The sequence below is a fragment of the Staurois parvus genome, unplaced genomic scaffold (assembly GCF_062004578.1).
Source record: "Staurois parvus isolate SC_StPar_1 unplaced genomic scaffold, SC_StPar_1.0 ptg000501l, whole genome shotgun sequence".
In the NCBI taxonomy this organism is placed as follows: domain Eukaryota; kingdom Metazoa; phylum Chordata; class Amphibia; order Anura; family Ranidae; genus Staurois; species Staurois parvus.
Window position 1 is genome coordinate 462,640 of NW_028318297.1, and position 26,875 is coordinate 489,514.

At 41.4% G+C, this 26,875-nt stretch overlaps 1 protein-coding gene across 1 annotated transcript in view; it reads left to right on the forward strand.

Moving 5' to 3' along the window:
• Nucleotides 1–1,992: 1,992 nt before the first annotated feature.
• LOC149452034 (N-acetylglucosamine transporter UNC93A-like) overlaps nt 1,993–26,875 on the forward strand; it is a 459,029-nt gene continuing 434,146 nt past the window's right edge. Inside the window, exon 1 of the mRNA XM_089689860.1 lies at nt 1,993–2,068. The gene's annotated coding sequence lies outside the window, so the exon portion shown is untranslated. The remainder of the gene's footprint in view (nt 2,069–26,875) is intronic.

The following is a 26,875-nucleotide window of genomic DNA, read 5'->3' on the forward strand; positions in this document are numbered from 1 at the left end:
TGAGATATTGAATTTAGGGGATGGAAGTTATTAAAGGGCAAGGGTGTGAGCACTGAGCATAGAAGATGATATTGCCCTCAGTAGGTTTGCGGTATAAGCCACTCGAGAGCTCTCCATCCAGTTCCTTTGTGATAGCTAAATCAAGAAAGGTAATAGTATTAGAGCTGTGTGCCATCATAGAATGTAGGTTAAAGTTGTCTTCGTTCATGGCCTGAGAACAGCTCTGGAGCAAGTCAGGGAGTCCCTCTCATATGAAGAAGATATCATCAATGAAGCCATACCACATTGAAATGTGGTTCACCGATGATGTCAAGTTTTCATCAGCCAAAAAAGACCGTTTCCACTTCCCCAGGCACAGATTGGCGTAGGATGGGGCACAACATGTCTCCATCACTACACCTTGTACCTGGATGAAGTGGGAAGATAAAAATGTTATGGGTAAGAATATACTCCAGGGCTAGAACTGTAAACACATTGAGTTTGAGGTCCTGCCTACCTGTTTGAGAAAGTATGTGCTGGATGGTTGAAAGCCCCTTCTCATGAGGAATAGAGCTGTACAGTGCTTCCACATCGATGGCTACACGTGTTGCTTCCTTAGACAGCTGGATATCCTCTAGATTTTGTAACAGGTGGATGGTATCCCTGATGTAAGATTGGTCACATAGATTCTTAACTTTTCATCCACAAATTGACTGAGATTCTTCATCATAGACCCACAGCTAGAAATAATGGGCCTCCCTGGAGGATCCAAAAGATCCTTGTGGATTTTTGGCAAAGTGTAAAATATCGGGACCCTAGGATGGCAAGTGTACATAAATTCCCAGATTGTCTTACTGATGGCACCACTTAAATAGGCATTGTCTACCATCAAATAAAAGTCACGGTTAAATTTCTCAACCACTGATTTAAATATTGGATGGTACCACTCTTGATTCTGTAGTACTTTAAGACACATCTGCCTATATTGTTCATTGCTCATAATAACTATATTGCTGCCCTTATCTGATGGTTTAATTGTGAGCTCATGATGAGTTGGATAATTTCAATAGGGCTAATCTTTCAGATCCATTAAGCTTATTAGATGATTTCGTGATCTTAAGTTTATTAATCTCTTTCATAGTTAGATTTAGAAAGTCTACTATATTTGGATTTGTTTGAGGGAAGGAAATTTATCAGATTTTTTTTCTGAGGGCAGAAGATTTAAATTCTGGTTCCTCAGTGTCCATTTGTTGGTTTAACAAAGAGTCAATATCCAAACAGTCGATCAAATTGATTGGCTGTTCCTCATTTAGTAGAGCTATTAGGTTGTCAAGGACTTCACCTTGTTTATCCTGGGTGGGTTTTTCTTGAGAGTGTTCTTGGAAAAAGTGCTTTTAAACAGTAATTTGTGTGCAAAATGAGGGGTTGTACCAACTACACACATGCAGAATGCATGAAGGTAAAATACCTTCAGCCTTTACAACCACTTTTATAATGTCCAAGGCAACCTAACAACTATTGTAGTAACAGTCACATGGATTAAGCATACTGTAATATAGTATAATACAGATCTAAAAGAAGAGTAACAATTATTCAATGCCATCTTAACTTTATATTACAATGACTGGAGATGCTTAATCATATTGTCACTGGCAAAAGGGGGCTGTTTTTTTCTAGTTTGTTTTTGGAACTCTTGGAGCAATTCAACTTTTTATGACTGGCCAGGGGTGGACTAGACTGTCTTTAACACCCCTTGAGATTGCAAACTAGGACCCCATCAGGGCCAGCCCAGAATCCTTTGTCACACACACAAATACTAGTAGCCCATGTCCCATCCCGAGACCAGGTTCCCAGCACTGCTCCCCACAGTCCCCCTGTCAAATTATTGGTTGATAGGACCGCCAGACATTTAGCAATAGCAAACAGTGACATGTATATACAGAGGCCCCAGAATTCAGAGCAGAGAAGGCTGTAACTTCTTTCAGCAGATCTGCTCCACCTCCTAGTGCTCCACCCGCTCCTGCTTCCACACTGCTGACAATAACTACAGAAGAACTGGGAGTCTGACGTGAGGGGGACCTGTCGGGCTGTGAGTAGGGGAGATAGGAAAAGACATAAGGACAGAGGATGGCAGTTGATGCTGAAGGACAGACCATGGGAGGTAGAGAAAGAGAGGGGAGGAGGAGATGGCCCGAGCAGAGGAGACAGCTGGAGTAAGCAGCTGAGAGAAGGAGGACACAGCTGGGACTAAGGAAGAGGGACTAGAACATTTCAGAGCATGTCAGATCAACCACTAATCAGTCCTCATGCTACACTCTGCACTGATAGCTCTGGCCATTGCTCCACCCTGTACTAATGCACTTGCCTCCTCTGCTTCTCTACACTGACAGATCTGTTCCCACCATCACCCTGCACTGACAGGTCTATCCTGTTCTCCATGCCACCCTGCAATGATAATTCTGCCCCATCTGCTGGCCTGAACCAACAGCTGTGTCCACTTCTCTGCCCTCACTGACAACTGAGAGTATGGGGGGGGGGGAAGGCTGACAGACTGTAGAGATTGCTTTGATGGATGTTTCCTTGTGTTCTGTGAGCTGAGGAATGGGACTCTGCTATGCTGAGATTTGTATTACCTTAGAGAGCCTCTCCTTTCTCTCCATCTCTCCCCCTCTTTCTCTCTCCCTCTCCCCTCTCTCCCCCTCCCTACTTTCTCTCCCCACTCCCTCTCTCTCTCTGCCTCCCCCACTGTCCCTCTTTTTCTCTCCTCTTGCTTTCCTCTCTCGACTCTTCAAGTTCAAATATGTTTTATTGGCAGGACCAAACATATTTTAGCATTGCCAAATCAGTTGAGTTGGTATGGGAAAGGGGGTAGCTCTAGAGAAGTCTATGGGAGGGTTAAGGTGTAATATAAAAGGGGATAGGGGAATAGTCCATTAAAAGGATTTTTAAGTCCTACGTTTTGCATGTCCCTCTCAGTCTGTGACATGCTATGACATATAGCTATTTCCACCATTGGCTCCTCTTCTCCCAGTAGAATTTGGAGATGCCTCTTATCTTCTATAGATATGAAGTTTGGGATGACCATAGAGAGTCTCTGGAAGTGAGTGTCCCCCAGTGATGAGGGCACTGGAGCACAAAGTGGTCCTCATCCTCCTGGACTCCCTGGTCACATTGCTAGCACGGTCTGTGTGGGCTTGTAGGTCTGCCATCCTAATTCAATTTACAAGCTGTAGTAGCTCAGTCTGTACAGGCTCAGGGTATGTCTTTGGAGGTCCTGTAGCATCTCTTGGTATGGGGCAAGTTTGTAGTCTCTCTGCAGTGACTGGTAAACTGTTAAACTGGTAAACTGAGATTGTTATTTCATTACTCCATTCTCTGACTTATTTTTCTTTGATATCATTTATTATGTTATTTTATTTGAGATTTTGTCAGGGGTTTCGGACAGACAAAACGCTAGTGAGTTGTTGCAGGCCACATGGCTTGGACTGGACCTTATTGGTGAGTAAGGCTTTATGGTGGTATGAGTTAGGACTGCTTTTTTGTAGGTGGTCCCAGTATGATATTGCCCTCTTCTGTACTGTGAAAGTAGGGTAAATCTACCCAGCTCTGACTGGCAAGCGCTGTTGAAGCTGCTCCGATGGACTTGGAGGAGGTTCTTGCAGAATTCCAGATTATATATTTGCGCTGGAGTCCCATTTTGATTGGTATGGGTAGGTGATAGGACCCTAAACTTCACTGCCGTAAAGAAAGATTGGGGTGATGGTTTTAAGGTTTACTTCTGTCTCCTGGTGGCATAGAAGGCTGGGCATGCCTTGTCTTGAAAAGCCACTATAGTTGGTTTGAAACTTCCTGATTGGTTCATTTCTAAGCTGAGGTATATGTAGCTGTTAGTTTCATTAAGACTGCAGCTGTTTAATGTAAAAGAAGAGCTCTTTTTTGTTTGGTGTTCTCCCTTTGGAACACCATAATTTTGTTTTCCTTGAGTTGATAGGTAGTGCCCATGTGGCACTGGATTTCTCCCACATTTCCAGGTTGTCATGTAGGCCTCTGTTTGTGACAGTAGTAGGAGGTTATCCACATACAGCAGGAACTTCAGCTCAGTGTCGTGTAAAATTAGCCCAGGTGCGATTAGGATTCCAGGGCTGCAGTCAGTTCATTGATGTACTGTAGATGTTGAAGAGGGCTGGAAATAGGCTGCAGCCTTGTCTGACTCCACAGGCCTGTCAAAAGTACTGTTATTTTCTGATTAATTTTCCGATTAACCTTTAGCAGCTATTCTTGGTATATGAACTCTTGATGACATCATATGTTTTCCCTCTTCCCTCTTATTCCACTCTCCAATATTTTGAGGAACAGGCCTGTGTGCCACACTGAGTCGAAGGCCTTCTTAAAGTTCACAAAACAGGCGAATATCTTTCCATGTTTTGTATTGTGGACATGGTTCTTGATACTTGAGACTGTGAATGGTGTAGATGAGGTCTGTGGTGCGGTGGTTTGGTATTAACCCTGCCTGACTTCTGGATGTTATGTTGTGTCAGGAAATTGAGAATCCTTTTGTTCACGGTACTGTTGAATAGTTTTCCAAGTGTGCTGCAGCCACATATTCCTTAGTAGTTGGCTGGATCATACTGGACTCCACTCTTATGGATGGATGTTATGAGGCCTTGGTTCCATACTTTAGAGTAGTAACCGACACTCAGAACCAGATTGAACACTACTATATGTACATCTGGGGAGCCATGTTTAATCACCTCTGGCAGGATTCCATTCATCCAACTGGCTTTTATTATTTGCAGGTGTTGGATATTCTCAGTTATTTCTTGTAGCTGGTACATCTAGGGGTTTTTGGAAGTTGCTGATTTCTTCCTGCCTATCATATAGCCTTTTGATGATGTGTTTTTGTTACACAGTTAGTGCCTCTTCTGGAATATTTTTTGTACAGGTTCTTAAAGTAGTTGAGCCAGATGTCACCATTTTGGATGTGGAGGTTGTTTTTCCTGGCCAATATTCTTCCATATTTCCCAGAAAGTGACTCTACTAACTGTTGCAGGCTGTTGGAAATGAATATTTGTTTTTTCTTTGCCATGAATTATCCTTAGGTCTGTGTTGTCGGGGTCTCTGTGTTGGTTATTGGAGACAGTCCGTAAAGTGTTCCTTAATGCTTTGCATTCTTTGTCGAACCATTTATTGAGTTGTTTGCTGGATGGTTTCTTGTAGCTGACATTTCTCAGCTAGGCAGTTTCTGCAATGGTGTGTAATATTTTGTGAACGTCCTTTGCTACCTGGTTAACACCTCGTGGGCTGGTTTTGGAAGTTTTCAAGGTGCTTTTTGATGTCAGGTCTGGCAGTTACTGTGACAGATCCAACCGGGACAGGAGCTTTTGGAAGGGACTGCAGGCTAACCTCTTGCCTACTGACTATGGGTCCTGGAATTTGAAGGGGCTCTATTCTTTGGTAGGCATGTGCCTGGGGGACCTTTGGAGGAGTTTTACTTTGGATTTAAGTCCATGTCTCCCAAAAACACACAGACTCAGAGAACTGGAGGACCTGGATACAGATTTGGGGCACCTGTGTTTTGTTGAGGTATAGACAGCCCCAAAAAAGCATTGACTGCTTCAATCCCCTCCTGGACTCAGAGATCCCAAGCTGATATTAATATAATCAGCTAAAAACAACCTGATGCTAGAGTCTCCTGCTGTAATCTGTTTATTAAGGTGCTATGTGTTTACTGTTGTGTCTTTCTCCCATTGTTAATTGAATCACCTATTGTTTCTCTCTGTTGGCTAATCCTTCTGGAGGTTTCTACATGATGGGGTTAGTCTTGTGTCAACTTTACCGTGTTACCTAATCATTATGAGATGCCTATCCCAATGTGTATGATTTGCTTTTATTGTTAATGTGGGGACTGCCCCTATTTCTGAAGTGTATAAAAACCTGTTATTCCTTTGGTTTTTACTTGAGTTCGGGAGATGGTTGTTTGAAGATTTTATATATAGCAGTAGTTGGCTGTGGTTTGACTGGTGTGTTTGGGAGTGACTGTAAAGGCATTGTTGAGTACGGGGTTCATATCTGTGATGGCATAGTCCAGTGTTTCTCAACCTTTTTTCAGTCAAGGCAACCTTTAAAATTATGGACAATCTTGAAGCACCCCATTATAAAATGTGAAAAACTATTCTAAAATTTTGTATAACGCAGCACCATCCACACATAGGACACCTAACATTAGAGGTGATTTATTCTTCCAAAGCAAATACACTTTTGTACACTGGTACTGAGTAGCATTCCAGTGTTTCTCTTCTCCCTCGGTTTTTCTTAATCACGGAGCTAATGTGATCCCAGAACTCATGGAGAGGGGCAGGGGAGGGTCAAACTAGGATGCTGTGCACGCAGCTTGACATCCTCTTTATCAACTGATGATATTATTGGTTGTCAGGACGCTCGTGGCTAGAAGGTCGTAATGTTGCACAATAAAAACGTTTGTGTAACTAAAAGGCAGGCTTGTTCCACCAGCTGACTTGTGTACAAGTTTTGGGCAATTTTTAGACATTTTGCCAAGGCACCCCTGAAGAAACCTCAAGGCACCCTGGTTGATAAGAGCTGGAATAGTCTACAAAACTGCCACCTACATGAAAATCTAATGTGTATGTCCCAAGAGAGTCTCCGTTGATTACCATTGAGGATGTACAACCCTAGACTCTGACACAGATTCTGCACTTTTCTTCCATTTTTGTTGATTGTACTGTCATAGCTGTTTCTTTGCATCTGTATCAACTCGTGACAGTAACTTGCAGAACATATTATGTGTGTGCTGCCATCAGAACTTAAAATAGTCATTTTTCCTTCCTGTCCTAACATTGACGTTTGCATGGATGAGCACTTGTCCTAGGGATTGGATGTGGATGACCTCGCTTTGTAAGACCTCATAGATGTCTGGTTTGAAATATAGAGACTCTGGTGGGGCAATGCATGCTGCACATAGGTACTTGTCAAATTTAGACGCTTATTCTTAGCCAGATGTGGCTTTCTCCTTTTTTGATTGCTTTAATGTTCTCTTGTAGTTACTCCTTATACCAGACTAGTATTCCTCCTGAACACTGACCCTGTTTGATGTTTCTATCCTTCTGGGCAGGAACAGAGAATTCCCTATAGCATTAGGTACTAATGGTTCATCCTGTTCCCGGGTCCATGTTTCCATGTTTTTGTATGTCAGTCTCACATAGTCTGTGATTGATGTCTGAATCATTTACTTTGGATCCAAAGGCTGAAGCATTGAGACCCTGAATGCTCCAGCTACTGATTACTAATGATGTAATTTTGTGTTATATTGCCTTGTAATGAGTTAATTACCTGGAACAAACCAGATTATGGGTGGTTGTCATTGTCTTTATTGCTTTTTGGGCTCAGTCATATTAGTTTATTGTATAATGTGCTGAGGAGAGTCATTATCTCCTCTATTTCTCTGCTCTGTAGTGGTCTTTTGATGCATATTGTGTTATGATTCTTTAGTCGCATGGTCACATTTTTTGGCCTCACTGTGCGTTGTTATTGTCATTCTTCTGTAATATAAGTGGTTTGTCCACTTTTAATATTTAAGCACTTCATTTTGTATTTTTCACATTCTGCTCCACTCTCTCATTAGTTGTATTCATGTTATTTAATTTATGTTATGACGGACCCTAATGTCTCACTATTACTGTGATTTAGGTAATATTTCATTTTTCCCTGATCATTTCTGTGCGTTTTGCCCACGGTTACGGTTTATTGTCTGTCACACCTTTTGGTCCTCATTTTGGATCTTTATTATTTCACTTTTCCCTTCACTCCCATATTCCTTCCATGTACTGATTATGCTATGGTGTATTATCTATTTTCTTCTCATTTCACTATTTGTCTTGGAATGTCTGTGGCATTAATGTGATTAGCGCAACATCAATTTTCTGTTTCATGTTGAGTTTTGGAAGCTGAATAGTCTCGCCAGTCTTTTGTTTGTAGATGGGCACTTTGTACAGATGATCCCTTTTAATTCTCCTTCCTGAGTGTTGAGTATCATTTTTTATTTTAGTACCATTAGCTCTTTAGTACCATTAGCTCTGAGTGTGTTTAATGCTTCTCTCAGCTGGTTTTTTACATTTTTTGTCACTTAACTGTCTTTAAAGCTGTTCTTTGAATTACACAAAGTCTCTCTCTAGTTGAGATAAGCAGTCTCTAAGGACAATGGGGTTTAGTGAATTTTTAGATCCTTATAGATGAATTGAAGTATATTGAATCCTTATTGAAGATTTATTATATAACAGTAGTTGGTTGTGGTCTGACAGGTGTGTTTATGGAGTGGCTGTAAGGGCATTGATGAGTGTTGGGTTCATACCTGTGATGGATTAGTCTACCACACTGCCACCTTTGTGGGAGTTCAATGTGTATCTTCCTAGCGAGTCTCCCTTGGTGCGTTGAAGATGTAGAGACCTAGACTGCAACACAGATTCAGCAACTGTATTCCATTCTTGGTGATTGTACTGTCATATCTGTTTCTTTGTATCTGTATCAACTTGTGACATTAATTTGCAGGACCCAGTATGTACCTGTTGCCATCAGAACTTATATAGTCCTTTTCCCTTCCTGTCCTAACTTTGAGGTCTCCAAAGAGGAGCACTTGTCCTAGGGAATGGAAGTTGATGACCTCACTATGTAAGATCTCATAGCTGTCTGGTTTGAAATATGGGGACTCTGGTGGGGCAATGTATGCTACACACAGGTAGATGTCAGATGTCAGAAAGGTGAGGTTAGAGCTGCTTATTCTTAGCCCAATGTAGCTCTGTCTTTTTTTGATTATTTTGATGTTGTCATGTATTTCCTCCTTATACCAGATTAGTATTCCTCCTAAACAGCAACCCTGTTTGATGTTTCTATGCTTCTGTGCAGGGACAGAGAATTCCCTATAACAGGTAGGTACTAGTGGTTCATCCTGTGCCTGGGTCCATGTTCCCAGGAATATTTGTATGTCTGTCTCACATAGTCTTTTCTTGAAATCTGGATCGTTTACTTTGGATTCAAAAGCTGAAGCATTCAGACTCTGAATGTACCAGTTACTGATTACAAATGATGTAATTTTATGTTTATATACCTTGTAATGAGTAAATTTCCTGGAACAAAATGGATTATGGATGGTCATCTTTGTCTTTATTGCTTTTTAGGCTCAGTCACATTAGTTTATTGTATAATGTGCTGAGGAGGATCCTTATCTCCTCCATTTCTCTGCTCTGTGTTGATCTTAATGTATGTCTTGGTGCCGGTGGTTTTCTGTATTCTTGCCATCTTCACAATCCTGTTTTTGGGTTGTTAGATTTGAGTGTGTTTAATGCTTCCCCAGATTAAAGATATACGCACCACCGGTACTGAGAGGATGCTGGATGCTAGGCTGCTTCTCTACTTCTGCACCCAGATGTGACAGATTGTAACCAATGCTTGTATACATCAAAGTTCTGCTGAGTGCACACTCATTGGAAATGGTGGATTACCTTTAAAGATATATGCACATCTGCACTTTGGTCACATGAATATATCATGTCTTAATTTGAGGACTAAGTTTGCACAATTATTTCCTCGTTAAAATCAGAAGGATTTATATGGACATTTATTTACCCACTATATGCACATATTGCATGGAATAGCACTTTGTAGATTTTGCACTGATAATTTTATGAATTGCTAATAATTTATTTATATATATTTTGGCGCTGCACTTTATATACATTTTTATGCTTTTTCTGGGATTGTTACCTTTGCCCTGGAGTGCCATCAGCTACCTATAACATATGCTTCTTTGTACATGCGCTCACTTACATATATTCTTTGATTCATGCTGATAGCAGAGGAAAGAATCAGAAGACAGAAATGACACTTAGTGCTCTTAACTGAGACAAATACACACTATAGAGGGATATGCTTTGTTCATATTTCATGTCTGACGTTTGCAACCACTTTAAAGCTTCCAGCTTCAGTGAGAAGCTGGAAGCTTTAAGCTATGCGCTCCATGCTTGGGGAGGCAAGAAAATGTATGCCTAGGGTCCAAACACAATTAAAGAGTTCAAGAGCCTAGAGTCAGTGCAGCAGGTGCTGTCCAGCCTGACCTGGTCGGTGAGCAGAGAGTACCTGGAGTGGAGCTTCAGTCTGGGAGGGAGGTTGTTAGGAAGCAGGAGGGGGGACGAGTCACTGCACTATGGGCCTCTGGGTTGTACTTGCTCCCTGCGCCAAAGGTCAGCCCCTGACACTGGTCCATACTGTATATGTCAGATCAGAATATACAATAGAACATAGAAGATCTAGCTTCAAGTATCAGAAATAAGGAAACTTACTGCTATAGTCAGTACAGATAAACACAAACAGATGGCCTAGCAGTAACTAATAAGATGGGGGGAGGGAGTAAAAACCTTTAAGTGGGAGTAAACTCCCTTTTTTGCATTGTACCTACAGGTAAGCCTATAATAATGCTTACCTGTAGGTACTGTAAATATCTATATGTGAAGCAGTCGGTGAAGTCACCTGCGCATGAGCACTGTGCTCTCATGCCATCAATTGCGAGAGCTGTGCTGCAGCCGTGACATCATTGTGGCTTGGCCATTCAAGCAGTGAAGATGGATTCCCTGTCAATGGTGACAGGGCACGGCTGGAGGGATCCATTTCACATGTAAGTTTGTCATAATGTGTTAGTATTCGGTGCATAATAGATCATAATGACTTTACCCTGCAGGGGGACCAGGTATTTTTTTTTTTGAATGTGGTTTACTACTGCTTAAATGGCTACATGTGAAAACACTAAAGTAGCGCCCCTCTAATTAGCCAGGGGGGATAGGTAGGTTTTATAATAAGAGGCTAGATAGCAGCCTGGGATGAGTCAGCCAGGTTACTCTGGGTCAGGGCTGAGGGCTCTGCAGGTCAGTTCTCTTATACCTCCCCCTGCTCTAGAAGCTTGAGAAGTTTCTAGAGGGTGGGGGTGAGGAGGGGCTGATCTGCATACTTAAGGGATCTTGAGCAATCCCCAAGCAGGAGGCTTGGCATGGAGTCAGGGCAGCCCTTAAGTATGGGAGAGCTTGGGAGGAGTTAGTGTGGAGTGGAAGATGGTATGAGAAGGCTGGAGTGTGGAGCCTGGAGGGGACCCAGGGAGGGGCCTACCTGCAGGCAGAAGCTGGGAAGGAGGATCTCTCAGCCTCAACTGTCCCCTGGGAGAGAACAGTGTGGGAAGCAGAGAAGGAGCCAGCCCAGCATAGGGCCTGAAGGCAGCCACCAACCCACAAGCTTAAAAGAAAGGACTGAGTGAGCAATATCCTGCACCCCTTGGGTCAGAGATGGGGAGAGGGCAGTCAGGTGGAAAACCCAACCAGCTCCTCATCTGGGGCTGCCTTATTAAAGTGGCAGCTTCTGAGTCCCCTTGCTCAGGGATTCCCTCAAGCAGCTGGGTGAAGAGGATTCATCTGGTGTCTGAGGAGGTAATCCAGAAGGGCTGGAGAATTCTTCAGAGGGGAGACTTTCATTCTCTTTATCCACATCTGTACATAGTTGCTAAGAAGTGTGTCCTCAAATTTCTACAGTTCCTTGGACATCCCATCAGCCCCCTCAACCCCATCCACATTCAATACCCTTTAATAAAATTACAAAAACAAGCTCAAGGACTGTTTATTGTCTCCAGTGTGCAAGTGTGGAGGAAAATGCATGTTGCCTAGCTGTGCAGGACTATAGGGGGACCCAAAAAAATTCTGACTCCTGAGGGAGTAGTGCTACACTAACAAAACAGAAAAAAATAAAACATTTAGAATGACACTTCTATTATTAACCACTTCAATACTGAGCACTTTTACCCCTTTCCTTCCCAGGCCAATTTTCAGCTTTCAGTGCTCTCACAGTTTGAATGACAGCTGCGTGGTCAACACTGTACCCAAACTACATTTTTATCATTTTGTTCATACAACTAGATCTTTCTTTTGTTGGTATTTAATCACCACTGGATTTTTAATTTTTTGTCAAAAAAACAAGTGTTTCTTAATTTCTGTTATAGAAATTTGCAAATAAATAATTGTTTTTCATAAATGTAGACCAAAATGTATACTGCTACATTTCTTTGGTGAAAATAACCCAAATTAGTATATATTACTTAGTTTGTAGGAAGGTTATAGGGTCCACAAACTATGGTGTATATCTGAAACTCAATCAATCCTGCTGTGCTGATGGCATATTTCAGTTTCTAGGCCCAAAAATGTCAGGACAGTACAGATATCCCCCAAATGACCCCCTTTTGGAAAGCAGACAGTCTGCAGTATTTAGTAAGTGTTTTTGAAGTTTTAATTTTTTGCCATAAAATTTTGGAAAATAAAAAAAATAAAAGTTTTTTACATACTGTGCAGTACAGCGTCATCATATAACAAGTGTGGAAAAAAAGAAAAATATAAAAAATATATATATATATATATATATAAAATTTAAAAAATAATTTTAGTTTAGAATTTTTTTTTGATCAGAGGATCACAGTGTTTTATTAAAAACAATATATAATGTTATCATAATATCATTGTACTACTCTGGGGAAGTGATCAGATTTTTTTTTCCACACATTATGATTGTGAAAAAAAATGAATTTCACTGCTATAGGCAAGCATTTAGCTCAGTGAAATTGATTCATTCAGTGGTTTTTTGTTGTGATTAGCTGTGACTGGCCACAGCTAATCACATGACACAGATGAGCTGTGATTGGCCCAGTCTGTACCATGTGATCACTGTGACCAATCACAGCTTGCAACGCAATTATATACAATGGATGGCATGAAAAGAAGCCATCCATTGTTTACAATCACAGCAGGTCACATGGCAATGGACTAGTACACAGATTGGTCATCGATCCCACCTGAATGAAAGTACCGCTCGGTCGTCATTTGTTATTGGCAGGGCGGGAACTGGTTAAATTGTCTATGGAGGCTCTAATCTCCTGCTCTGAAAGCCTTGAATCACACTGGGTTATTAATCCTATCTGAGAAATAAGCATGAATATTTCTTTTTTTTTTGTTTGATCAATGAACCATTATATTTTCCTTCTACAAGCCTATAGTCAGTTCTTTGAACGTTTTCTAATACCAAAAATTGATGACCTCATACTAGTTAACAACTAGTACTAGTTAATTTTTTTAATCAATTTAGTCATTTTAGGGTCGCAATTTATGTACAAAATAATCTTTTCATTGACAAAATAATGTTTCATTGACCAGCATGGCAAAGTCAATTTGCGTTTATTTTTTTTACCTTTTTACCTTATCTTACCTTATGTGTACACATTGCAAAGTCTCATCATTTTAAAACATAAATAACAAACACAAATAAATTATTATGCAACTGATATTCAGTCAGTATGGTCACATATTTTACTGATACAACACTTTATGCCTATGCTATGAGAGAAATAACTTAATATGACAACTTTTTGAAAAATATGTAAATTTATATTTCTTCATCTTTCAAAAAATATTCACAAAAAAATGATAACTTCAAAAAAAAAAAAAAAAAATTGTATGCCTCTTACTAAATACCTTGGGCTGTCTACTTTCCAAAAAGGGGTAATTTGGAGGATAATTGTTCAGTCCTGGCATTTTAACCTCTTCACGCCGGCGTCTGGGCCTAGACGTCGAGCGGCCGCACATTTGCGTGCAATTAACAAAAAACATATGTGCTGAGAGCGCGCACCCTGCGCGCTCCCAGCACACATGTCCGGTACTCACAGAAAGGTCCCGGTCTGCTCTTTCGATCGGGACCTTTCCCGATCATTTGACCACCTTGACGACACGTCACGGCGGTCACATGATCCTTAAACCCCGCCCCTCCTGTTGCGCTTCGGAAACTCTTAAAGAGCCGGGAGGCGCCAGCGGGAAGGGGTTAAGGCCCCAGGAAATTAGATCAATTTTCAAATATATACTGTATACCATAGTTGTAGACTCTATAACTTTCACACAGACTACTGTAAATATACACTGATTTGGGTTACTTTTACCAAAGAAAAGTAGCAATAACATTCTGGCCTAAATTTATGAAGAAAGATTATTTATTTGCACAATTTTATAACAGAAGCTAAGAAAATATTTTTTATGGGGGATAATGTTAACCTTTTAAAAATTTAAGAAAACAGTGGTGAGTAAATGCTACCAAAGAAGGCTCTATGTATCGAAAAAGATAAAAAAAAAATCAATTTGGGTACAGTGTTGCATACCGGAGTAATTATTTAAAATGTCACAGCACTAAAAACTGAAAATTCACCTTGGCAGGAAGGGGATGAAAGAGTCGGTAAGGAATTCCAAGTGCTGGTATCTTGTGAAACCAAAAATGTATGTACTTGCACAAAGAACACCATGCATAAATATGGTATAACATAATGTGATTTATTAAAAGGCAATGCCAGTGAAACAACAATATAAGCACACATCCAATACACCAAATATACCAAAACCAGTGAATGATAAGCAAGCTACCAAAAGAAAATAACTAAGCAAACTAAGTATATACAGATGGTAGGCTAAGACTAAAGGAGTGTTGTCAATATCAGAGCCAGGATCATGCATAGAAGACCAAGCCGAAGGAGCAGGGAACAGGACAGGACAGACAGAGGGTACATGGGAGCAGGTTCAGGCAGGCAGATAAGGATCAGAAACAGAGAAACAGATACCAAGTCACATAGAACAAGGGCACAAAGGGAGAACACCACAGCAAGATGAAGTAGCAGAGGAGGGACTAAACACACTTCCAGAAACCAGCATTAGTTGATGACTAATTGCTAGATACTGTAGGTAGTTATAGAAAACGCTAGACTCTTTTTTTTCTATCTTTTTTTTTTTTATGGTTCACACATTCACAGTATGTATATACAAATCTATATTTTGCCCTACCGCAATCATTGTAAGTAGGTGAGGTGGCGATGTATAATGTGCATGCAGTAATTTATCAGGGTCTTCACAGCTATGTTCATCAACAGGACAATAAGTCTCTTTCAATTGCTTTTTCAACATATGTTCAATTGTCTTAGTTTTTGGACAGTATGGAAAAAAAACAGACAGTTTAGAAAGTATTTCAACAATACTTTTGAAATGCTTTCAACTTGGATGGGGTAAGGGGCATATGGGATGCACAATGGAACCAGTGAACCGAGGACAAATTTCTGAAACTATTTACAAGTCTCTACTGAAAATCAGTCTCTTTTGGAGAATTATTTAGCATCTCCTGTGGTACCACCCTAGACCCCAGATAAACTACTCTTCTTTACCCAGCTGTCTGGAGGTATCCTGAGCAGGGAATCCGATGCTTGTCACTTTAAGAAATGAGACAGCCTCAGCAGGGGGCAAATCTGGTTTCCCACCAGAGTGCTCCTTTCCCTATCTGGCCCTGGGGGGTGCAGGCTTACTCACTCAGTACTTCTAGCTGGGCTGCTCCTTCCCTGCTACATAGCTGGTCCTTGCTCTAAAGATTGGTGCGGGTCTGAGTTTTTGTTCGTTCCAGCTCCACTGCCTATAGGTGAGCCCCTCTCTCCATCTGGTCCCCCACCCAGGATCCTGCATTCAGCTTCTCATTCCCTCTGTCTTCCACCCAAACTCTCTTGCAGCTGAGCAGGCTCACTCACTTAAATTTCAGGTAAACTTGCAGCACACCCTCCATCTTGTTCCTCTCTCTCTTTCTCGTCACGTGATATGTGTACTGGGCAGTGTTGAGAGCATATCTCTGGGTGTGGCCAGGCTCTTGCTCATTACTCTTTTGAGCCAGCCAGACTGTCGGGCAGGAACTTTCCCATGCTGGTGTTAACCTTCGCTGCTCTGGATGGGAGCCAGCTAACTGGCTTACAGAAGTTGTTATAGCTGCATCCTGGCAGTAACACTTAAGCAGTCCACTGTCAAGGACAAGGCAGCTTGTGCCAGTCATAGTTGGACAATTGGGTGTCAACAGTAGTTGTGAAGGTGATGGTAGCTAGAGTCAACAGTGAGGCCTGGATCACACCTCTTGCTGAACGTGGTTGTGAAATTAAAGTCACTGGGCTCAGTTGATATAATGCAGCTGAGGATCTGTAGACCACTGACTTGAAGGCCATTCCATTTGCTCCGGGCAATGGCAAGCACTAACATGTGGCACACACTGACTGCAGCAAGTATAATATTTAGCACTAGAACAGTCTTTCATTGTAGCCACCAGCAGAGCAGCAAAAAGACTGGGAGGCACTAATACACAGCCTCAGTTAATTCAGGCAATAGCAGGTGAGGTAGCATCATACATTTTATGGTCATGAGCAAAAACACAGCATACATTGTTTCTTTCAGAAGCCACCTGTTGAGAAGCAAAGGGATGTTTGTAAACTGTTGAGCCAGTTTGGTTGCCCCAGATGACAGCAAGCAAGATAGTAATGTTGGCAGACAATTGGCAGATATTAGCATATACGTCCAAAACATAGTCTTTATTAAAGGCCACCTCTGGAGCAGCATTAAGACTTTTGAAATATCCCGGCATGATTGCTAATAGCGAACGTTTTCCAGCACAAAGTAGCAATCATGATCACAGTGACACCGTACAATACAGCTTTCTCACCAGCTACTTGACACTTTTGATCATCACCTGTAGTATACCTGCAATCTTTGACCATCTCCTGTTTCATGTAAGCAGTCTCTGACCATCTCCTGTATCATGTCTGCAGTCTCTGTACATCTGATCATCTCCTGCAGTATGCCTGCAGTCTCTGACCATCTCCTGTACCATGTCTGCAGTCTCTGTACATCTCCTGTAGTATGCCTCCAGTCTCTGACCATCTCCTGTAGTATACCTGCAGTCTCTGACCATCTCCTGTATTATACCTGCAGTCTCTGACCATCTCCTGTAGTATGCCAGCAGTCTCTGACCATCTCCTGTATCTTCTGCTTGAAGTTTATGACTATCTCTGTAGTATGCCTCTAGCCTCTGACCATCTCCTGTAGTAGGCCTGCAGTCTCTGACCATCTCCTGTAGTAGGCCTGCAGTCTCTGATCATCTCCTGTATCATGTCTGCAGTCTCTGTGCATCTCCTGTAGTATGCCTGCAGTTTCTAATAATCTCCTGTATCATGTCTGCACTCTCTGACCAACTCCTATAGTATGTCTGCAGTCCTTGAAAATCTCCTGTAATACACTTTTCAGTCTCTGATAATCCACTGCAGTATACCTGAAGTCTCTGACCATCTCCTTTACTATGCCTGCAGACTCTGACCATCTACTGTAGAATGTCTGCAGCCTCTTTCCATCTCCTGTAGAATGTCTAGAGTCTCTGATTATCTGCGGTAGTATGTCTCTGACCATCTCTATTAATATGCCCGCAGTCTCTGACCATCTCCTTTAGTAAGCCCAGTCTCTGTGCATCTCCTGTAGTAGACCTTAAGTCTCTGACCATCTCCTGTAGTATGCCTGCAATCTCTGACCATCTCCTATATCATGTCTGCAGTCTCTGATCATCTCCTGTAGTATGCTTGCACTATGACCATCTCCTGTGGTATGTCTGCAGTCTCTTACCATCTCCTGAAGTATGCCTTCAGTCTATGACCATCTCCTGTATCATGTCTGCAGTCTCTGGCCATCTCCTGTAGAATGCCTGCAGACTGTGACCATCTCCTGTATCATGTCTGCAGTCTCTGACCATTTCCTATATCATGTCTGCAGTCTCTTAGCATCTTCTGTAGTATGCATGCAGTCTCCGACCCTCTCCTGTAGTATGTCTGCAGTCTCTGACCATCTCCTGTAGTATGCCCGTGGTCTCTGACCATCTCCTTTAACCACTTGCCATCCAGAGGATTTACTCCCCTTCCTTACCAGGCCTCTGCACTAATTCAACTGATAATTGCACGGTCATGCAATGCTGTACCCAAACAAAATTTACGTCCTTTTTTTCACACAAATAGAGCTTTCTTTTGGTGGCATTTGATCACCTGTGTGCCTTTTTTTTTTCATGCTATAAACAAACAAAGACCAAAAAATTTGAAGAAAAACAATATTTTTTTCTTTCAGCTATAAAAAATATATAGTAAACTCAAAGTTACCGTATTTTCCGGCGTATAAGACGACTGGGCGTATAAGACGACCCCCTACTTTTCCTGCTAAAATGTAGTGTTTGGGCTATACTCACCGTATAAGACTACCCCTCTAGCAATGCACACCAGTGGGAGGAATAGTGCCCCATCATTGGTGTCAGTGGGAGGAATAGTGCCCCATCATTGGTGTCAGTGGGAGGAATAGTGTCCCATCATTGGTATTAGTGGGAGGAATAGTGCCCCATCATTTGGTGTCAGAGCGACGAATTGTGCTCCATCATTGGTGTCAGTGGGAGGAATAGCACCCCATCATTGGTGTCAGTGAGAGGAATCGTGCCCCGTCTTTGGTATCAGTGGCAGGAATAGTGCCCCATCATTAGTATCAGTGGGGGGAATAGTGCCCCATCATTGGTGTCAGTGGGAGGAATAGTGCCCCATCATTGGTATTAGTGGGAGGAATAGTGCCTCATCATTGGTATTAGTGGAAGGAATAGTGCCCCATCATTGGTATTAGTGGGAGGAATAGCGCCCCATCATTGGTGTCAGTGGGAGGAATAGTGCCCCATCATTGGTGTCAGTGGGAGGAATAGTGTCCCAACAATGGTGTCAGTGGGAGGAATAGTGTCCCAACATTGGTGTCAGTGGGGGGTGGAATAGTGCCCCATCATTGGTGTCAGTGGGGGGTGGAATAGTGCCCCATCATTGGTGTCAGTGGGGGGTGGAATAGTGCCCCATCATTGGTGTCAGTGGGGGGGGGGGGGAGTAGTGCCCCATCGTTGGTGTCAGTGGGGGGAGGAATAGTGCCCCATCATTGGTGTCAGTAGGAGGAATAGTGCTCCATCATTGGTATCAGTGACACCAATGGTGGGGCACTATTCTTCCCACTTTTTTTCTGGTACAAAAAATCCCAATAAGTATATATTGATTTCTTTGTGTGAAAGTTATAGCGTCTACAAACTATGGTATAGATACTGCAATTTACTCCATTTTTTTGCTATACAGCGCTGCGCTAGTTTAACGGACAATTGTGCGGTCATGCAATATGGTACATAAATGAAATTTATGTCCTTTTTTCACACAAATAGAGCTTTCTTTTGGTGGTATTTGATCACCTGTGCACGTTTTATTTTTGGCGTTATAAACAGAAAAACTTTTGAAGAAAATTTTTTTTTTTTTTAAGAACAATATTTTCTCATTTCGGTCATAAAAAATATCCAAAAAAACTAAAATTTTGTCATAAATTTAGGCCAAAATGTATTCTGCTACATGTTTCTGCTTAAAAAAAAATCCCAGTAAGTGTATATTTATTGCTTTGTGTAAAAGTTATAGCGTCTACAAACTATGGTATAGATAATGGAATTTACACATCTTTTACTTTCTGACTGCTCATCACATTTCTTGAGGTGCTAAAATACCAGAATAATACAAACACCCTCAAATGACCCCTTTTTGCAAGGTAAACACCCTAAGCTATCTGCTGAGAGGCATATTGAGTCCATGGAAGATTTATTTTTTTTCCACAAGTTTCTGGAAAATGACAAAAACATTTTTTTTTTTATACAAAGTTGTCATTTAAATGATTTCATTCTCGCACAAGCCATGGGTATTTGTGGAATTACACCCCAAAATACATTCTGCTACTTCTACCAAGTATGGGGATACCACATGTCTGAGACTTTTTGAGAGCCTAGCCATATACAGGAGCCTAAAATCCAATGACCACTTTGAAAGCTTGAAGGTACGTAACTTCCTCATTTCACTTCCTCTATACCTATCACAGTTTCGGAGGCCCTGAACTTTCAGGATAGCACCAACCCCCCCCAAATGACCCCTTTCTGGAAAGTAGACACCCCAAGGAATTTAAAAAAAGGCATGGTGAGTATTTTGCAGATCTCATTTTTTCTCACGAGGTTTTGAAATATAAACAAGAACAGTAAAATTATGTTTTTGTTTTTTTTCTTCATTTTCCAAAAACTTGTGGCAACAAATGAGATCTGCAAAATACTCACCATATGTCTTATCAAATTCCTTGGGGTGTCTGCTTTCCAAAAAAGGGTCATTTGGGGGGGGGGGTTAGGTGCTATCCTGGCATTTTAGGGCCTCCGAAACTGTGATAGGTAGTCAGGAAGTGTAATGAGGAAATAAAGCCCTTTAAAAGCCTGAAGGTGCTTATTGGATTTTGGGGTCCTGTACTTGGCTAGACTGCCAAAACATCTCTCACATGTGGTACCCCCATACTCGGGAGAAGTAGCAGAATGTATTTTGGGGAGTAATTCCACATATATCCATGGCATGTGTGAGCAATAAATCATTTAAGTGACAATTTTTTGTAAAAAAAAAAATTTTGTTTTAGTTATTTTCCAAAAACTTGTGGTAAAAAAATTAATTCGAAAATATAAGTAATACTTGTGAGCTAAAATGTGGTATTCCCTCTGTGAAAAAAAAAAAAAATCTTATAGAAATGTAAATGCAAGTTACATTAACAAATATCAATAAAATAGTGGTGCATCAACACTAAACACATACTCATAAACTGTGCAAAACTAAAATTAAAATTATATCTATATGTGTCGCACTCCACAATATATATTAAATAAAAATATATACCATATGATGATGTGAAAAATAAAAAAACTGATCAATTGACTTATATATCCAAAGAAGCAGTGGTGCAAGAAAAAGTGCTTCAAACAGTGCAAAAACTTGTGCAAAAATGCATATAAAAATATAATCCTAAAATATCAAAAAGTCCACTCTGTGCTTCCAATCTTGCTTGTGCCAATAAAAGTGCCGTGCCACACTCGGTGCTAAAGAATAGGTGTACACTCACCTCACCTATTAGCCAAACTGTATGGCTAATAACGCTTTTGTCCTATTAGGACTGAATGGTATTTTCAATGCTGAACGGATGTTTCCAAGTTGGGATGGATGTGCTGTACTGCCAACTTTCTCCCACCGGGGGTCTCCCTCACTCCTTTCTAGCCACACTGTGCCTTAGTGGATGGATGAGGTAAACCGCAATTGTTCCTGTATAGGTCTGTGTACTGCCTCCACCTCTCGATGTTTTGAGATGTCATGCAAAAGGAAGTATAAATAGTGCCTTATCTTTTTAAAAATATGGTGCTTTTATTAAAGTAAAAATGCGCACTCACACATTATAATACAATAGTAAACTATATAGTGTGCCCAGATCCTCTGTCTGTACTTGCCGCAACATTGGTGTGAAGTATCTTTTAATAAAGACAACACTATTAACCCCAAACTCCATGTTAGTGGTCAGTGGAATTGAAATGTACTTTCCCATGACCACCAATGTGGGAGGAAATGAGTTAACTTTTGCTGTATGACCAAAAATGCAAAAGGGGGAATGGTGGGTTAAAATTTCATTAATATGACCACCAATGCTTAGAGGGTGAGCATTGGGGGTTAACTTTCACTCCCACTGACCACCAATGAGGGGGGCAGTGGCAGTGAAAGTAAACCCCTATACCCATTCTGCATTGCTGGTCAAGGCAGTGATATTTTAACTCACCAACCGCCATCTGCATTTGTGGTTATATAGCGAAAGTTAACCCACTTCCCCCGTCTTACATTTAAATTCCATTCAATCCTAGCCTCCTCCACTGCCTAATTGCTGATCACTTATCTGATCAGAGGTTCTGGAATGCAGAGAGTGTTCCAGTGCCCTGCATCTTGCTGCATGCTCGGCATGTTCTGGCACAAGGAACGTTGGTAGACTTCACTGCTGCTGTCTCCATGACTTGGATCCTGGGACATAGCTGTGGGACTGCTGGTGAAGTAGCAAGTATGCTCTCTCTCATATTAGTGCATGGAGGAGACAGACTGCTGCACTGTGGATGGTCTACGCAACTAGTGCAGTGCTCAAAAAACAAACGTGACTTAAATGAACTAATGAACTAAGTAACACAAATGAATATAAGTGGCTATATACCATATATCCAGAATTATTCAGTGTCTAACAAATGAATAAATGTTAAAGTGCAAAGTGATAAAGTGTATGAGAAACCATATGTATGTAACAATATATAACGTTCAAATATATTCAACACCGCAGCTCCTTGATCTCAAGCGCGGTCCCTGTCCAGAACTGATCAGTGGATATTCGTGGCTGTGTGGATTAATTGCTAGCCAGCAAAAACCAGATAAAATGTGCATAGTCAAGTTTTAGTTGAAGTTTAAATGAGCACAAGTTACAAGTAAAAAGCAAGCATTTAAACAAACTCACAAAGATAGATAGCTGCCACATCCGGGACCATGTGATGGCGTGACATCAGCACTCCTAACTCTACCCAACATGTTTCTTGCTCTAAAGCAGTGTTTCTCAACTCCAGTCCTCATGGACCCCCAACAGGTCATGTTTTCAGGATTTCCATTATTTTGCACAGGTGATTTGATCAGTTTCACTGCCTTAGTAATTACCACAGCTGTTTCATCTGAGGGAAATCCTGAAAACATGACCTGTTGGGGGTCCATGAGGACTGGAGTTGAGAAACACTGCTCTAAAGCATCCCCTCTGGCAGGTGTCACCAGGGTGTGGTCCGAAGGGAAGTGCTACAGATCCTGCTATAAGGAGGAACTCTGATATAAAGGGGAAAGCTGTGGACCGTGATGTAAAGAGGAACGGTACAGACCGTGATGTAAGGGGGGTTGGGGTGGTCAGGGGGCCCTTCATGGTTTCTTGCATCAGGGCCCTGTTTATTGAATCATGCATTGTTTGACTGCTTTTCCATAATATGTGTACTTATTCTATCACCAAGTTGCTTGTGGAGTATTTTCTGTGTATTATTATAGAGTGGTAGCATACTAACGTTTAAGTTACACTGGTGTGTCTATGGGGTCCAAGCAGCTTCAAGAGTCATGACAGAACAAAGAACCCATCATATCCAGTGGCTCCTGTGGGGGCAAGCGCTACACATCAGTTTAAGTCACAGAGTTGTCCTCTTTCTATTACAATGGCTTACTGAGGAAAAATAACAAGTTAGTAGCAATACATGCCATGTGAAGCAAAACCAAGCAACATGTTGACTAAATTGGAGGCTGCTCCTACCCAAGCATGATACAAGTGTGGCTGAGTGATAAGCCTGGGGTCCCCCAATCCTTTGTATTCAGGCAATGAACTAGGACTAGTCATGACGAGCGATGGCATTGGCTGTGTGGAAGGACTGGGTCTCTGATTATACATGCTCATTACCTGAGGTACAAAGTCTGGAGGTTCAGGGTCCAGTTTCTCTCTTGGAGGAGAGAGTACTGTTGAGCTAGAGGTCTCAGGAACTAAAGTTCAACCACTTTCATGGGTATCAGGAAGATCAGGTGAGTGGTCTGATTGGGTCTTATTGACTGGGTGAGTCACACTCTGAAGTGTCATCTGGGCCATTTTCATTACTGAAATGAGGAATAGGCAACAAATGATTTCTGTGCCAGGCTTTGATTCTGCCTTCTGGTCCCTTTATCTTGTGTACGGGTATCCCAGGCAATTTCCTCAACACTTTAAAAATCTTTCTGCCATCTGTCGGCCAGCTTATATTTTCCAGATGCTCCTGTGTTCTGTAGAAAGACTCAGTTACCTGGTTTCAGATCTCTGTATCTCACATGGATACCAAACCTTCTTTAGTTCCCTTCCTTTATTCTAGTTGAGTTTTCTTCATCTAAACGTAAGCAGACTTGAGGATATCTTTCAGGTGAGCCACATATTGGTAAAAACTTCTATTACTAATGCCATCAGTGGAAACTCCAAACAGGAGGTCAATGGACAATCTAGGCTTCCTCACGAACATCAGGAAGTAGAGGGGGATTCCTGTACTCTCATGCCGGATGTTACAAGCATTATGTTGTTATGGCTGAAACCTTGCAGCTCCAGGTACGCTTGTTGTCAGCAAGTGGGACACCTAGCATATCAAATAGGGTCCTCAGGGAGAGATTCAGCTTTGCAATGATAAGGGGTGGCTCCATTTTTGTGAATGTTCAGCCACTGAAGTAATTCTTTAGTTAGCTTGCTCTCAAAATATCTGCCCTGGTCTAAGTGTAACCTGTGGGGTAGGCCGTAATGGATAAAACACTTCTTCCACAGTACTCTTGTGACTGTAAGGCCCTGATTCACTAAGATGTGAGTCTACCAGCAGAGTCTGACCATTCAGGCAGACTCAGGTCAATCAATCAGTCATCTGAGCAGCGTCTAGTAAGCTCATTAACGAGCGTCTACTTTGCCATTAGTGAATGTGGTATCCCGTCTGGCACATTTTTAGGTGCAATACCGGATATATTCGATAGATGGCAGACAAGCACAGGCTTTATTAACATTGGCGTTTTTTCTGATAGCAAAAGAGAATCTTTAGAATGTAATAAATAGTACAGCTGTATTAGAATTTTCTATTTTTTTTTTTTTTTTTGCTGTTTCTCCAAAATGATCAGGAAAGTAATGCATTTACTAATGAATGTCATACATTCTATTTTCAAATGTTAAACATTTTCACACTTATATCTCAAATAATTTATATACTTCTAATTTCCCAATATAATTATATATCTTCATTCTCTTTAATCACATAACTATTCTATGTTAAAGACAAGTGTAGCGCTATAAATGCATGTGATCAATAATGAACGCATGTAAAAACCAAAAAGTGCAAAGAATTGCAATAATGATGTAAACTGGTAAATCGTGCTAAAATAAGATCATATAATCATTCCTGAATAATGGAATGTCCTTCGTGTGAGAGTACCAACTCAGAGAGTGCCTATGAATGGCACGTGTGGTCTCTCCGTGACGGACAGTAGTGCATGAACTCGTGAAAGGTAAACCACCCTTGGGACTGGTCTACACTCACCAGAACAAAAGTATTAATGTGCATGGGTTATACACATCGCACATCTGGGGGTGCAGCGGTATGCTGGCAGCTATGGGTTAGTCATCCAGCTCCATCCATCCATCCATCAGGGTGGGTGCCCAAATGGTCCTGGGGAGGAATTAGCTCAGCCACAGGAGCCAGAAAGGTGCTTAATAGTGTAGTACACTGTCACAGGGGTGGATGACCTTTCACGAGTTCATGCACTACTGTTCGTGGTTATATTTATCTTGTGTAATACCATTTTACTAGTCTATATCATTTGACCAGCACTCGCTTTATCATTTTTAAACAATGTAACTATTCTACATTATAGCTCAAACTGTCTCCCACAGTGGTTTAGTGGTTAGAGCTCAGAACTTACAGCACTTGGGTCATGGGTTCTAATCCCAGTCTTGGCAACATCCCAAAAAAATGGAGATCAATTTTCTGGGTTGTGGCAGGAATATTGATCAATCAATTATGATTTTGCCTAATGACTAGAAAGTGGATGAATGTTACTTGCGTACTGTTCTTCTGCCAATTAGGAAATGTGCAAGTTTCATGCCGTGTATATTTCATTGTAACTTTTTTCTCTTTTAAATCTGTCCTTATACAACTTGACCCCTCCCCCACCCCATCATCACCTGTCCCATATGCAAATCTATGGATCACCGCCCCACTCTTTAACTATCTATTTACTGATCAGTGAATGTGTCTCATTTTCTATCAGCTACAGCTCAGATCTCACATTATTATACAATTGCTGATTGTATCTCACCACTAGTCTGATTGAATTCACAATTCCTGGTCAGTCCCGTTCCCTGACCTCTAATAACCTTTAGGGCCAGTTCACACTACATGTGTTTCAGTTGCTTTTTCGGCATCACAAACGCACAGAAAGAAGGTTATATGGTTGTCAATGTCATAGTTCACATCAGCGCTTGCATTTTCAATGCATTGCAGGTGATGTAAACAAAGTTGACCACGCTGCATTGTTTCTGCACAGAACTGTACTGGAACACATTGAAACATCCTTGAATGTACTAAAGCGCACATGTCCCTAACTACATTGAATACAAAGAAAATAGAAAAAAATAAGTGGAAGGGATACAAAAATGCAATGTCAACGTGTCCAAAACGCATCCAAAATGTACTGGAACACACTAAACATGCATGCCAAAAGGGCATGAAAAAGGGCATCAGGAACACATCTAGACTGTTTCTATAGTGTGAACCGGCCCTTAGGACTTGTTCACACCATTGGTGGTGCAGAAACGCATGCAAGAACACACATTTTCCAGCACAGCAAAGAAATGCAATGCCCTCTGTAGATGTGTGCAGGTACCATGATCAAACGTTATTGCACCTACACACGTCTATTAAAAACAGCCCCATTCACAGCCACAAAAACGCATGGCACCACACTACTGTGTGGTTAGGTGCGACACACTTGGAAAATAACATGCCTGCAGTATTTTGGCATGTTTCCACATGTTAAGCAGCCCATTGAATTCAATAGGCTTTGGGAAAAAAAATATAACAAACACAAAATGCCACATTCACACAGGTTCTCTGACCTGTACAGCATGAATGAGTGGGTTGTTTATGTGGCTAGAGCCACCTGTTACACTATGGGGACACAGCAGCTGTATGAACACAGGTTTTAATCTGACAAGTGTGAAGGCGTGGGGAAGTGGCCCTGAATGCTCACTGTCTGTGTTCAGGGCTGTACAATTGCAACCATATGCTTGTCAAATTAGGATCTGCAGTATTCACATAGTGTAACATAGGTTGCATGCTAATGGCGACAGCCACAAAAACCAAACACTGATTCACACTCTACAGGCCACAGCACCCATGTGAATGAGCCCTCAATTACACAACGTTTGCTTTATTAACTCAGTACAGGTTTATCATGTGGATTGAACAGGAATTTGTTTGTGATTGTGTCCATGAAGAAAATGTTGTGTATTTTTACCATATATATAATTTG